At 30.4% G+C, this 16,902-nt stretch overlaps 1 long non-coding RNA gene across 3 annotated transcripts in view; it reads right to left on the bottom strand.

Annotated features, from left to right (window-relative positions):
• Positions 1-16,902, bottom strand: part of LOC148613719 (uncharacterized) — a 68,325-nt gene that overhangs the window by 11,236 nt on the left and 40,187 nt on the right. Inside the window, exon 1 of one of the 3 annotated variants that reach the window (XR_015923434.1) lies at positions 14,442-14,657. The exons of the other annotated variants lie outside the window; for them this stretch is intronic. This is a non-coding gene — a long non-coding RNA (uncharacterized LOC148613719). Of the gene's footprint in view, positions 1-14,441; positions 14,658-16,902 lie in introns of those variants that run through there. 3 annotated transcript variants of the gene reach the window in all.

Here is a 16,902-nt window from a genome sequence, read left to right as displayed (position 1 = left end):
ATTTGCAAAAGCTATTTTCGAAAAGTAATTTCTATAAATCATCTATCGGTCTTTTTTTTATGTTGACACTTTTATTTCGAGCAAAACTACTGGCATGGCATACAATCGACATACGGGGTAAAACGCTAGTCATTTGTACTTATTGAAGCTGAAAGTGGTATATTGTAGAAATCGTCAAAATTTACAGAAAATCAGAAATAAAATCTACAAATTAGAATAATGGAAATAAAAATAAAGTTATAATTGAATTAAATTTAAAAAAAAATAAATTAAAATCATGATAAATAACCAGGGTTTTTTTTAATTGCCCATTTGTTAAATTTTGTTTGTATACCACCTTAAAGTGTACAATGTATATGATAAGCTAAAGGTGTTACTGTTACTTGTATGTGAAAGGAAAATTTGATTTTTCGGGACAAAAATTCAAACATTATTATCGAATATGGTCAATTTTATAATAAATGAAACTGAACAACACTTCTATTTGTTTTAGGCATAATAATTTTCGATCTCACCATTCCTGGAAATTTTTTTTTCAGTTTTATGTTGGAAAATGAAAGTTTTTGACACAGGTTTCTACTTCTGAAATGCTCATTTGTTGAGTATTTTTAATACATTCATAACTGACTTTATCAAAATGATATGGGAATACTAAAAAAACAGTAATTTAACCTTTGTCCGTTTTTAACATTTTATATCAACATCTTGATATGGTTGATGAAGACAAAAAATTAACTTAAATTGTATATAGAATGTATACACTTTCACAATTAGTTGGCAATGTGTTATACAAAGTTTAGAGTGAAAAAAAAAAAGATTTATAAAGTAAGCTCTAGTTCTTATAGTTCTAGTTCTTGTACAATACTTCTGCAGAATTGTACAATCTATTGTCAGACAATGTGTTGTGAAACAATTTATTGTAAGACAATTTATTATAAAACAATTTTTTGTACACTAATCTATTGTTTACTTAACTGATTTGCGGGGATTTATTTCGCAGTTTTGTCTTGCTTCAGAAATTTCGCTTTCGAAAATAAGTTTTTTTTTACAGTATTTACAGTAAATAACCTTGATATTATGTAAATCTATTTAATTTGTTCGACAGCTTTCATTTTGATACAACACTTAATTCAAAGAACACAGAATATCCTTGTATACATATTGCTACCTTTATAGTTGTACTAATTTTGTTACATTTAGAATGCTGAATTTAACATCTTTTGAAAGTAATATCAAAATCGAGATGGCAATTCTAATCGCGTACTTCCGCGTACCTCGGATTTAAGCTGAATTATACAATACCATCTATGAATGTTAATATTATTACGATGTGTGGCACAACTTAATGTTTGTGGTGCATTGACCTACTATATTGTTTTGAACTATTATTATGCGGTAAGAAACCGTTGATTCCTAACGGATTCAAATACAATTTATGATTTATTTCATAATCAGAAAGTTATTGCTTCACAAGAAAGGACAAGCTTTGAAGACGATGATTTGTTGTCGCATAATAAGTTCTGTTCAATTATTCAACTTTATAGCCATAGTAACAAGAGTTTCCCAATATACCAGACACACTAGGGACTAGATGAAATGGAAATCCGGAAAAATGTCACATACTCTGTGATAATCATTTCTTTATGGAGTATTTACACTCAGTCTATATTTAACGTCGACATGTCGAAATATAAATCTGTCAATGGCGCAATCACATAATCATCAATTTTCAATGGAAAGGAAATTATTTACAGCTACCTGCAAAAATCTAAACCTAGATAGCACACCATAAAAACCAAACGCTTTGAAGTTCAAGTTTTTTTTCCGGAAACCAAAATTGAGAATGTTTTCAAAATATTTCTCATTTAAATAAATTATTTTTAGGTAGCCTATGATAGCGTCGCAGAGTAAAAATATATTAAAATCTTCCAAACACTGTTACTCCGACAAACACTTGAAATATTTCTAAATTCTGTTATATATATAATACCTCATTTGACTCTTCAGTCGGTTAAAGGGTTTGTACTTGTGAATTAACGTTTATATTACAAAAAAATCTAAAAAGTATGAAAATTTATTGCTCACTTAAGTTATTAAATAGTTGCAGGAAATGTGTTTTGCATGAAGAAGTTAAAGTAAAGCACAAAATGATATAATATATCTAATATATATCGCACAGTGGAACCCAAAAGTGGCAGACATTCTTTCAGTCTTTGATTTTGAAAGCTGACAAAAGTGGAAAAAACCGGATTTGAACAGAAACGAGAACATCACCCATTTTTAAGCCTGGTTAACCATACATTATATGCCATATTTCTGTTTCTCAGATTCGTATCTTAATAAACAAGTTATGCAATTGCTAAATTGGCAATTAAATGCTATACTACTGAAAATCAATTTGCATATAATTTGGCCATGGAAACATTACTGATATGAAACAAAACATCTGACTTTTTTTAAAAGGGCCATAAACATGTCTATTTCTTTTATCGTTAGATAATTGGCTAATTGGTAAACGCAGCTCCAGAAAAGCAATAATTAATTACAATTAATCAGATATATCGATCTATTTAAGTAGTAGTCTTTGTAAGAATCATGCAAAATCTAAAAAATGTGATACAACCCCATAAAGGCTACACATTTTTATTTTTGTAATTGAGTTGTTTTATGGGTCTATACTTTGAAATATGTAATTATTCATTGACATCTGTCTGCTCTTAGGAGATAATCAACATTGAAAATCCAATAGATTATATTGTATTTGAGTATCATTAACAGAGTTATCTCCCCTAACTTTGAAATCTACAGCGCATTCTTTATAATTGTATTTCTTAAGAACACGGGTTATATGAAAAACTGAATATCAATTTCTGTTTATTATGACATTTCAAACAAAATATCAAAAATAAAAATATGTAGGCTTTTTAACCATGAATCACAATTTGCATGATTCTTAGCTGGAGTGCTACTTAATTTGTTTCATAATTGGCGCTCATGAAATGCCGTTGTATTTTATTAAAATGTATTTTAGGCTTATCAGCCTTGCAATCAAAGCATAAACATTTCTTTGTTGGTACATTACGCTAATTCAAAGCTTAAAAAAATATTTTTTTTTTGTATTTCTATAAGATTCATCTCTATGACGACAGTATCAAGAAACACATGTCAATGGTTCATTTTGTTGTTCACATTGAGTGAGTATCTACAGTCTACAGTCTAAATATGAAAGTCATCATAGTCAGTTAATGAATGACTGGTATATTTTTTTCTGTCCGTGAAGAAATATCCTCAATCACGTGGTGCTGGTTATTTTAAAGTGTGCATCACGTGGTCGTCGAGGTTATTTCAAATAGACAGAAAAATATAACAGTCATTCATGTGTTTTGTTTCTTGATACTGTCGGCATAAAGATTACCTGTCAATCCTTACAGTTAAATTTAAGTACCAAAATTAAACGAATAAATCAATAAAGCTTTATATGTTTTTCTTATTTTATTTTATTTCAGTTTTGGAATTACAATAATAATTAGCAATACACATTGGTGAAAATAGTAGTCCAGTAATTGTGGGCGCTTCCTACATGAAAAGCTAGAAGACTAATGACAGACACTCTCTTTAGATTCAGGATCATACAACTGCCACTTCATAATCAAATATCAATGGGGAGAAAATGTATTTAGAACCTGGATTTAAAACTAATTGTCTTATATACCTTGTTTATTTCTTCTGCAATGTCCGGAAATTGCTAATTAAGTAGCACTCCAGCTAAGGATCATGCAAATTGTGTTTCATGGGTAAAAAGCCTACATATTTTTATTTTGGATATTTTGTTTGAAATGTCATAGTAAACAAAAATTAACATGTGGTTTTGCATATAACACGTGCTCTTAGAAGATAAAAATTGTATAAAATGCACTGTAGATTTCAAAATTAAGGAGTTAACTCTGTAAATGACGCTCAAATACAATAGAATCTACTTTCAATGTTGATTATCTCATAAGAGCAGGCAGATTTGAATGAATAATTACACATTTCATAGTATAGACCCATAAAACAACTTAATTACAAAAATAAGAATATGTAGCATTTTTAGGGTGTATCACATTTTTCAGAATTTGCATGTTTCTTACAAAGACAGCTACTTAAAATTACAAACTTTGCTTTTTTTAATTAAGACTGAACTTAATAGTTTAGTTAAATACAATTGATTCTGTGTCATAGAAATTATGATATTTTTTTTCAATTGCCATGTAAATAGAGAATAAACCACAGGAACTTATTGCAATAAAAGTGTCGCCTCATACGATGACGCACTAAACCTACGCAAGAGCTGTATGTTTGGACTAGCGAGATATTTAAAGGCAACGATTCAGAAAGGATACATTTTGAAAATGGTTTAACAGGAGTCATGCGATGATTGTTTGGCGACATGTTAATTTATCATCATTTCAAAGCAAAATAAAAAGACACAAAAATATATACCGACATTGCTTAAAAAAGAAATTATGCAATAAACAAAACAAAACAAAAAAAAACAAAACAAACAAAAAACAAAAAACAAAAAACAAAAAACAAAAACAAAGACAAAAATCAATAAAAAAACTGACAAAAAACAAGAAGCAAAAATGAAATTTAAAAATTATTTTTAAACCAAAAAATATAGACCTAAATTAAGAACAACCAAATAAGAAACCAACAGATACGAAAAAACACGAAAAGACACACGGCAAACAAAGACCAAGCAACCAAGAACAAAATATAGAACAGTAAAATATAAAAACTTAACCGAAACTGAAAAAAAAAAACAGATGAATTCAGGAATCATATCATAAAATGGTATGTCAAACTCAGTATTATATAACGTATCAACTCGATACACTTATGTCACCCTCGTGGCCTGTTGCATAGGTTGATGTAGATTGAAGGATGATATTGGTCGATATTGGATGTGACGAAGTTTTGACATCGTTTACAATATCTGTAATGGCAGTTGCTTTATCACGGACTGAAAGGACTTATGACCACAGGTACGTAGAACTAAAACAAAGCATGTTTTCCAGGTTTAAAACAATTGATATCACTCTAATGGTATCCCGCTAAGCTGGATTAAGGAAAAATTTCAACATTTACAAATGTCATCAGAGGGTAAGAAAAGTAATCGGAAATACTGAATACATCTAGAGATTTTTCATAAAGTATTTCATTAATTTCTTACGTCTATGATATTATCTTCCTCTTTACTCTAACAATGCAGTAATTGCTTCATTGTAGGTTTTCTATGAAAATGCCCCAATTCATCAATATTGTTTAACATTATCACAATAAACGATCCCGAACAGTGTCTGATGTTCGAAATTCATCCTAGACACTGCAGGAAGCATTCTCTGGAAATACATGAATTTTGCAAAGTCGGAAAAAAAATGATTATACGCAATGTATCCAATTGTCAAACGATGTTTGATTTGAATAATGTTCGAGTTTTCGAAAGGCCGGCTTGCAGCGGTTTCTAACAGAGAAACACATCTACCGCTGCATGGAGCTTGTAAACGATCACTTATCGTTGATGCAAAGAAATTTATGACAAAAGTCACCTCAAGGAGAATAAGGGATTTCAGGAAATGGGTTGCGCTCGTTGTAGATTTAAGGAGCTAGACCTGTGGTAAGGGACAAAACTCATAAAATCAGTGATATGTTTGTATCACATTCAATTTCACTCAAGTCTTTCAAGCTTTCATTCGAAACAGAATGAAATCAGTCCAAGTTACTTAGATGCTTACGTGAGATTGATGTAAAATGCTGAATACAAACGTTCCAATGATTTGTGTCCCATACCCTAGGTCAACCTCCTTAATATGGATTTGTGTAATATAATAGTAGACTGACAACACTGTTTCCATACACAATTATTAGTTTCTCCCTCATCGATTTGCTTATATCATACATATATATAAGCCTACATGTACTAATTCGGTATATATTTTCGTTGTAAGTATTACAATGTATCATATCATTTAAATATTCATTTCACAAAAGTTTCACTCTGTGCATTTTGTTTGATTTATGTATCTATAAAATTTATATTTGACTAAAAATACTCTTTTTAGTACCATTTTACAGAAGATGGCTATCTGATTGTTTTCCTGGTTAAACCAAATAATTTATTACAAAAATTAGGTCGTCTGATCATACGAATTTTACGTAATTTAACCAAAACCAATTTTGTAAATTGCATCAAAGATTTAAAAAGCTGTAGTAATATGCAAAATAAAAATGCGGAGCCTCATTCGAAATTTCCTCTATTTTATATGTATTAGATGAACTAAGGTTTTTAATTGGTGGAATACACATTAATAATTGATATGACGCCTTGGAGAATGGTATTTGGAGGTAAGGTAAGAATAGGAATCACTGGCAAAATGTATTTTTCCCCTCTTATGGAAAGGTTATGTGCATTCCATTGATTCCCCAATTGATAGACGGGAGACTATATGAAGCTTTAATGAAATTTCTATAACCTAGAGCTCTCTTTAACAACATATTAAAAGGCAAATATGAGATCGGTAGATCCCTAAGTGATTCTTGGCATAAAATTCTATATCTAAACAATCATACCAAATGCAAAGCCTGTGAAATGTAGTTTAAAATTCGAATTATATATATTTGATAGATATGATAAATGACACACAATATAACATTAAGAGATCATATCTAGTGGCACTGCCTTTAGATTAGTTCATACTCTATCTTGCGATTTAATTTCTTGTTACAATTCTTGATTTTACATTCATAACTTATGCATGTGATACTAAAAAAAGATTTCTGAAATGGCAATAAATGACAAAGCAAGATGGGTTTTATGTCAAAGGGTATCGTAGAATGTAGGTACATCATTGTTAAAGGTAAAAACCCAAAACACCTTTGGGAATAGCTTAACTGACTTAAATGTCAAAAGATATATTTAGTAGAAGCATTTCATCAACACCATTGTTTACCCTCAAACAAGAACTATTACATCATTTCATGATGTGACCAATTACAAAATCGTGCATGTATTTGAAGAAAACAAACAAACTATTTCAAAATACTGCAATCATAGCTAGTAATTTAACATCAGTGTTCATGCATTCATGAATACATTGATTTAAACAGAAATATTTGAATCACAAACATACAATATTTCTTTTTAATTCTATGCAGGTCCCAATTTCATAAACAATCCTTCCTCAACTCAATTTTTGATCAATTAAATCACTTTAAACAAGTAAAATAATTAAAACGTTAAGAAGACAACCCAAAGGCCATGAGTCCTGACTTGGGACAGGCACATACAACATGCAGTGGGTCTAAACTAATTTTGTTGGATCCAAATCCCCCCCTTTCATCTTCTGACTAAAGGTAAAAGCTGTTTAAAAGCAGTATATACAATGTACACGTATAACACAGAAGCACATTTGTAAGCAGTATATACAGTGTACACGTATAACACAGAAGCACATTTGTAAGTAGTATATACAGTGTACACGTATAATACAGAAGCACATTTGTAAGCAGTATATACAGTGTACACGTATAACACAGAAGCACATTTGTAAGCAGTATATACAGTGTACACGTATAACACAGAAGCACATTTGTATATCAATTTATCTTGAGTAAAATCAAGAGGATGAAATACTCTGTATTACTTATACTAGATATACGCAGTATGACACATATCAATTCACTTTAAATTGAGAAATGTTTCTGGTTGTGAATTGTTATCAAACCGGGTACTGATCAGATCATAAAATATGCACCATTATACTTTTTTTCGCTTTATATAAAACAGGTGTTATCTATAGGAGGACGAAGTTAAATTCATTTATATGTCTATGCCTTTTACAATTTTCAATAACTAAAATTTATCCTTCAACTAGGCTAAATACTATAAAAATGAAGAGTGTCGAATAACGCTAAACGTTATTCCGCCACTGCACATTATCGTCTCCTGGTTACCTTTTCAGTTATGAGCAAGGTCAAAACCAGGAAACAGGTAACAAGTTTGCAGGTGCCTTCGTCGACCGCCGCTCTCAAAGGATTGTGGAAAAAAAGCAAACTAATTTGGACAAAAAAATTGTATGTTTTATTTCAAAAATGTGGTTACAGGAAAACAAAACTATATGAACATTGCCAAAAATATCAGTATGTTTATTTGTACTCGCTTCGAAACAGTCAGATTATCTTGGGTAACCTTCGCCCTCTGACTGTTCCTAAAATAAATTTCGATATTTTCCGGCAATTTACATATATTGTACATTTATTTCCCTTCATAATGTATCAAAATATAAAGTTGTCAGCAATGAATATTTTGATTTTTTGCCAAACTATGAAACTAACAAAACAAAACAAAATAAAACAATAAATAAACTGTGGTCACATGGAAAACATCAGTTGGTCAATACTCAATATAATGATCATAGTAGCGGTTACTAAATAACACTTGTCGAGAAAGGTTACCAGTAACTATAATTTATCGCTAAGATAGCATTAGGTTGGCAAAGTAACATATATCGATGTGATCGTAGTATGTGATTGTAGGTTATAAAACTAAGAACCTAACATCCCTTTCAATCAATGATTTCTTCATTTGTATCTTTTTGTGCAGTTTTGAAAAACTCTAAATTACAAAATATTGACAAATAAATTGTATAGTATCTGTAATTTAGCGGACTGAAGTCCCGAAGTCTTCATAAAGAAGATAATTATTTCAGTGTAAGATTATCAGCTGCATGCTTAACTACTTCGAAAATAATGAAATTAATGTTAAAACACTAGACTTTATTAGTAGTATTAACATAAATTGACTTAATTTAACTAATCGCGACAGCCATTTTTTTAAAAATAATGAAGTAGTGTTATTACATGTACCTATCCCAAATAACCTTCAACTCACTGTAATCGTTAGGATATGTTATAGTGTGAATTCATATTACAGTGGATATTGACAGTTAATTTTAAAAAAGAAACACACTGGAGACTATTAATTTTGATTTTTTTTTATTTAGACCAAGAAGTCATTTTACAAAATTCAGTTACCATTTACCGCAGGCCTTATACATTGTATAAGTCGTAAAATGCGACACAAGCTATTAAATTGTTGTTTTGTATATGGTTTATATTTTGAATGTATAATACGCAGCGCACAAAATTACGTTTAATTATCTCCGCAAGAGTAATTAAGTAAAGGGTAATAACAATAACCAGGTGCTAAACTGATAAAGTGTAGGCAATTGTCAAGAGGGGAAGTCTGTATAGCAGATGACAATATCAAAGTAAACCCCAGGAAATGGGAATCCACGGCGATGTTTCTGACTCGTTACAAATATTTTCGGCAGAAATAGTCGGCTAATGCAAGTTTTATAGCGCTAAACCTCCCAATTTCAATACAATTAATTATTTGGTATGTTATAATATAAATGGACAACAGAAAATCGTGCCCAGTCAGGTGTCAATTACACAAAAAGTCGTTAGTGTAAAGTTGATCGTAGGTAATGACGTCACAACCTAAAATAGCATTGTGACGTCGTAATTTACGATCATTTTCACATTTACGACTTTCTGTAAAATCGACGCCATTATTGTTTTAATCGGTTTTCAAACAAGTGCATGTTTACAGCTTCATAATGTTGTCATTATGGTAAAGCATATTATTATTAAATAAATAAAATATTTATCCTTTACAAAATTTCACTAAATATTTTGAATGAGAGTTGGAAAGCATGAAATAATTAGGTTTTTCAATACGATCATTAAAGTATCCTGTTACCGCTTATTAATCATTATAAATAGAAAATGAATTTTCGTATTAGTCTTGAGTTGAGTAAATTAAACTCGATTCCAAATAAATTCGAAGACAAACATAGTTGTTTTAAAAATTCGAGTCTTCTTGCAGTGATTAATTACATGAATTGAAATCGGTTAAATATTCATCCGCAATTAGATGAAAAATTACGTAATCTTATTCGACTTTATATTCTGTATAGCTCTGTGTTAACCAAATTTGAAGTATATAGACAAAAGAAGAAGCCTCTATGTCTAGGACCTGGAAGGCACATATATTATCTAAATTTATCATATTATCTATGGACTAACTCGTCTAAAAATATTTTAATCGAGGAATTTTACAAACAGGTTTTAGTGATGGTAAATTCGGAACATAAATAGAAAATCTTGAAATAATCACTTTTTAAGTTCAAGAAAGTTTTACTCTACTAGACTAAATAAATGTATTGATATACTAATTCAAAACAGAGAAACTTTAAGATTTCAAAATATTCCTTTACAAACATGATCTTAGGAAAAAAATCATATCACCTGTCACAGCAAGCAGCAGTTTTCAGCACTACCTTTACCGACTGTTACCAAATGAACCTATGTATTCTATATAATATCAACATGTTAATAAAGACCACATGTCGTATTTGACAATAATTTTGGTTTTCTTCGGCAGGTCACTTTATAAAGGTTTGACTGTACTTAGAGGGACATAAAGCTTTAAGCGTGTGGCTGTACTACGATTTCCTCGTTCAGTATAATTCATGGCAAAGGGGAAATATTTGTTTTCATAGATTTAAAAAAATTAGAAAAGAAAATACAAAACAGAAACAAACAAAAACAAAAAACCGAACAAGAAAAACAAAACAAATCAAAACAAAACAAAACAACAGACAAAAAAACAAAATAAAAAAACAACACAAAGCAAAACAAAACAAAACAAAACAACACATAGCAAACAAAACAAAAAACAAAACAAAACACGTTTCAGATCCATATAGGAAGATGTGTGTGCGTTCTTGTGCAGATAAAATAAGGGAATACATATTTTCCGAAACCATACAAAAGCTATTTTTCATGTATGAGGATTTCCTGAATATGAACTCTTGAAATTTTGGTTTCTCCTTTAATAATGCTTAATAATAATTTCATTTCATGTTTGTACTAAACACATAAATACAAATGTCCAACATATTTTCAAGTGTTTTTTTAAGGGAGTGTTTGCCTCCCAAGTGTTCACTATTCAAACAAACATTATTACTCATGTCAACTTCCTATCGAAAAAAATGTTGGTAAAATTTAAGATGCCCAGCGTAATCACATCTACACAATTACTCGAAGGATCAGAGACGACATGCAATGTGTCATATTTTTTTTACATTTCGTAGGATCTGTCAATTAAGCCTATCACAATTTGATAAATGTATACTGCAGCTGCTTAAGAAATGTATATTGATGAAGACTTAAAAATCCAGGAGTCTATAGAAATGAACCAGTACAGGTCAACATGGATTCATCTGATTTCAAATCTGTAATTTAAGATTAATTAGATTCGTGTTGCGGTTTTAACAGCTCATCCTTCATCTAACGAAATCACAACATATAAAATTAATTAATTTATTGAAAATCTCCTACATAGGCAAGTCAGTCACATATAGAAGAAAGTACAATTCATTTTTATGAGTCACGAATATAAAATGCAGTTGTGTAGTAATATACTTTTGACACTGTTCAATATTGTATGATTTCATGTTATACCCAAAAGGTTTTTATACCCAAGTGTAAAGTATATTATTCTTATTCTATGTCGGTTAATAACCTTCATGAAATCAACATTCAAAAAGCTAATCTAGTTTATTTTTATTAAGGGCATTCAATTTTGTATATTTGGTTATCTATCGAAGACCTTGGCAATTCCTAAAAAGAATGATGTATAGATCACACAAATTCACACACTTATTGGTCATATACTTGTCGGTGTATTAATTTTCCCCTTATATGACAAAAGTAGTATTTTAATTTCATTTGCAAAATTATTTCAAGAAATTTAAGTTTACAGCCATAGACAACCGTTTGTGAATACATTTCCAACAAAAAAGCCAATAGTTTACAGACAAATGCAATTAACGGCTTAGAACTCGGTACATATCCATGCCAGATTCAGACTGGTAAGGAATAAAGTGGAAATACTGTACTTTGCTGAATTATATCTCGCATAAGATCATATTACGCACCTCGAAAACGCTCCTCATAAACTTTAATATGTAGTTCCAAGATGGGTCAGAAAAAGAAATTTCAAAAGCTGGAAGTGTTAAATTGTTGATAACTGGTTAATCACATCGCTTTATCACATTTTATCAGCACTTTAGTATGTTTAAAAAAGAGTCCTTTAATGTTTACTTCGAATTTTAGCCCTGAAACTTACAACAACACATTTAAGGTATACAATACGATGTGAGATTCCTATATGGAAATATATTTAACGGTTGTACATTCTATTTTTTTAAACTATAAATCCGCGTTGAATATCGGATAAGATAACCAAGAGAAACACGATTGGAGCGGAAGTCAAAAGAATATATTCAGAAGAAAAAGAAACGGAAGTAAATGAGTAACCCGGACTCCATGAAATATTTTGATTCTTTATACATGTTATTTTGGTTATTTTATTTTCTTTCTCGTATGTGTCTGTTTGCCTTGTTTAGTCTAAATCCCTTGCTTTTGGTTCCATTGATTAATCTTGCAATCCTCTTGTTTTTGCTAGAATCTTGGTTCCTTTGATTACTGCTTCATCAGTGTTACACGGGCTTATGTTCGTGAATGTTATAAGGAAATGCTATATCCCTTCATTTTTGATACGTGGTAAATTAGTTTTTAAAACAGTATTATTTGTCGATATATTTGGTACTTTTCATCTTAAGTTCGGAAATGTTAGCATTGTTCCATACAAAAAGTGTCTTTACAAGGTTTTAAATTACTAACGAATGACCAATTTGCGTGAAAGTATAGAATGTGTTAGACACAAACACAGAAAGATATATATCTTGTCGTCTTTTCTTATAGTATTGTTTTCTAAATCAAACACAATGCTGATTAACTTAAAAAAACATTTACTAAGAATGTCATTAAAACAATACATTAGGATAATAAATATATCTTTGCAAAAGATGTAATGACTAAAGAACTTTTTATTCTTTTCAATTAATATTATTATTTATAAGGTAGCATTATCGAAGGTTCCACTTGTTCCTCACAAAATAGAGTTGTCTTCTTTTGATTGAACATTGTTTATATGTAATATGTATATTAACTGTAATATATAGATAAGTGGCCTCAGAAATAAAAAAAAATGTTTCCAAACAGTTATTGATCTTGTGTTTGATATTCTATTTCGTCTGTTTCTGAATATTTTTTAACAAGGATACAACTGTTATATGTATTCCAAACATGTTATTATAAACAAATATGCTTTCCCGGTGATGACAAATGTAAATGACACATATATGCGACTTTCTGATAATAAAGACTTAAAGTGGGAGGCCAAATTATTTCAAAAATAATATCAACAAGACAGAATGGTATATGAGGTACTCATGTGAGACTCTGAGCTATAATTGATTGTATGAAAATATGTCAATAATGCCTTGATTTGGGAAGTACTATTCTTATGTAGAATTTTCGACATTTATCCATATTATTTGAACATTAATTTGCTTTTCTGGACTGTTTGTCGAAATATTGTCCGAAACCTATGATGCAATTATGGAAATTGATATTCAGTTGAGGAAATTACCATTGAGTCTGCATTGATTACTGCATTCTACGGAGGGTGGTCAAGGTGCTTTTTCTTGTCGAACCATACTAAAAATTATAAGAAGTTCGAAGTCCGTATTTCAATATCCATCCCTATATATACGCGCGGGATATATTAGAGATATAGTTAGCATTGATTGGTTTGAATAATTTGGTTAAGTGTTTTGTTTTTCCTCAGGTAAAAAATTCAGTGCATATATAAACACGTTTATGGTGCGACAAAGAATGATGACTTCTTCATGGAAGATTTAATTTATCTCTAGCTTAATAATCTTTACTATGTTTAACCATTTGTCTAGAACAAGGAAATATCAACAGATTTTAGTATTATCTCTAAAACGTTTTACCTAGCTTTACACATACTTCCTGATTTTGACAAAGATTTAAAAATATCACGATAAATATTGTTCCATATTTCAAGCTTAATGTCATCGATTTTAGATTTTTCCATATATAGGAAACATAAGGGATTAAATGACTTGGAAATCGGAAAATATTAAAATGTTACACGAATTGTGTTAACTACATGCTTATGGCACGTAAGCTTCTTGGTATCGTTGGAATATTTTCGGTCACTTTCATTATCCAAATATTTCATTTTCCATGTTATTCGATATCTTTCATGTAATGTTTTAAAGAACTTTTTATTCTTTTCAATTAATATTATTATTTATAAGGTGGCATTATCGAAGGTTCCACTTGTTCCTCACAAAATAGAGTGTCTTCTCTTGAGTGAACATTGTTTAATAAACTGTAATATGTAGATAAGTGGATAATTGATAAAGGGGTTTAAAATTTTAAATTTTAAAACATACCTTTGGAAAGATAGATAATTACTATCCTTGTTCACCCAATGCAGTTCATCTATTCAAATTCGGGAATGCCAACTCTATTCCCTGAATCAAATATGCTACACACTGTAAAACTATTCACTCACCAGATGAACATTTGACAGAAAAAAAGTCATGCTTAGGGTTTCAAAAAGGGGACACATCGTGTATCATCCGCTTTTTTATTAGGAAATAAACTCAATCACGTGGTGCATACTAAATGAACTGCGTAACATGTTATTTTCAAGTGTACTCCACGGGCGTTGAAGTTACGTCAAGTTGAAGTTAAAGATTTGATCTTTATTACCTGTGACACTGATAACAATTCGTTTAATAGTGTCAACATTATTATACTTGTATTACGACAATTTACAAAGTTTATATATAAATCAATTGCAGTATTTGACGTGACTACTTCAAATCCAGTCCACTTCACTAGTAGTTACCGATTAGTGTTACTAGTGCTCGTAATTTTGATGGTATTGTCATTCTTAAATATGGTCTGAGCTACCTTTCAGTAACTGCAAGCGTTCTTTAATTGGATATCTTATTTTGTCTCTATGTTGTATTTAGAGGTTTTCAATGAAGGAAAATGAGGTATATTACTGAGTGAACTTTACCGTGTGATTACTTGTTGTTTCAGTTCATTTTTTACCTTAGATGAAAGGGATATGTTCAGGCCATAAAGAGTAATCAAGGGAACCAAGATTCTAACAGAAATCAAATGAATCAAGGGACAAAGACACCAGACATAGAAAACAGATGAACACAACAAAGAACATAAAAATAATACATACAAAGTAACAAAGTTAAATAAGCAACTCGGACTCCACTTAAAACTAGTAGCATGGACCATGTTCACCGGTAGGGTAAACATCCTCTACTTTTCTAGAGTTTCTCATAAAAAGTCAAGTCCGGGGTAGACGAAAAAGAAAGGTAAAATATGATACTTTGAATAAATCAGTTCATTTTTCATGGTGCAGATGGATACTTTTTCAACCCCACAACAGACACATGCCTGTTCAAAGTCAGGAGGTGTTGGTCATTAACGTGTCTTTGTGTCGTATTTTGATTTTGTTTTAATTTTATTTTGAAGAATAGTCATCGTTCTGTTACCGTCGATTTAACTTTTGTTTTTGGGGCCTTCCATAGTTCATTTAAAGATGTGCTTACACTTGTTGAAAAACCGTTTGGTGATCTCTCTAGGTATATACTATTTTGATTAAGGTTATACAATGGAGCCGATGTTGCTTGTCTACATATCTGTTCTTTTTTCCATTGTACGTGCGAGAGTAATCAAGGGAACCAAGATTCTAGCGCAAATTAAAAATAATATAATCCAGGGACAAACAGCAGACATGGAAGACAGACAATCACAACAAAGAATATACAATAACTAAAATAATACATACAAAGTAACAAATGTTATGTGCAACTCGGACTCCACTAAAAACTAAGAGTTACATACGTCGAAGCACTGGTCGCATATTATATACTCTTTCGAGTTTGATATACTATAAATGCTTTCTTGGTTGAGAAAACAAAGCATTCTAATTGTCGCTATCAACTTAAATAAAAGTCATTTTACAACCGAGATCATAGTTGCACAGCTTTAGAGTACTTTCCTTTTCCTTTGAATGATTTTATATTATTTTAATCTTAAACTTTAGATCATACTGAATGAGAAGGTTTATGACCATGGAACAAAGAATAAAAGTTCATTTGAAGTAAAATGATATAGAATTTTAATAATTTATTGAGATGTTTAATGGTTTATTGACAATACAGTTGGAACAAGGAAAAATGTTACTGATTCAAATAAACTAAACAAATAAAGTGTTTGTATAATCAAATAGCTAAATAAAATCAGATCAAATGCATATTTCTCAGAAATTTAGTATTTCAGGGATAATTTGAGGATTAATATGGGTCTGATTTTTGACGCATATCCTACCGGTGCACCTGGTCCATGCTCCCAGTTTTTAGTGGAGTCCGAGTTTGCATTTGTTTTCCATGTCTGGTCTTTGTGCTTGTGTTGCATTCTTTTGATTACCGCTATACCCTTGGTTCCCTTGATTACTCTTTAAGGTAGTAGACCTGGGTGCCCCAAAAATATTCCCATAATTTAGTTTTCCTTAAATTTGTACATGATATTACACTAACTGTAGTAAAGCTTCTGACAATCTTTTTTTTTGAACATTCACCGTGCAGATTTTGAATAATAAGGTATAAAAATGGCTATTTTCAGGAATCTGAATCATCGGCCAAACTGAATCATATTTAATATTTTAGGTTCATTTTTTACAAATCATTTAAATAAACAACTGAATATTAAGTCAAACTCACTGATATATAAGATTTAACATGAACTTTTATTTTATTTATGTAGTCGAATAGTTACTGGGCTTTCATTTTACCAAACTAACAAGAAGGTGGCAATTTTAAG

The sequence above is a fragment of the Perna viridis genome, chromosome 6 (assembly GCF_037379345.1).
Source record: "Perna viridis isolate PV_CMFRI_1.1 ecotype Kerala chromosome 6, ASM3737934v1, whole genome shotgun sequence".
NCBI classification, from domain to species: Eukaryota; Metazoa; Mollusca; class Bivalvia; order Mytilida; family Mytilidae; genus Perna; species Perna viridis.
The sequence above is the reverse complement of the archived record's forward strand: the minus strand, read 5'-3'. Positions and strand labels throughout refer to the sequence as shown.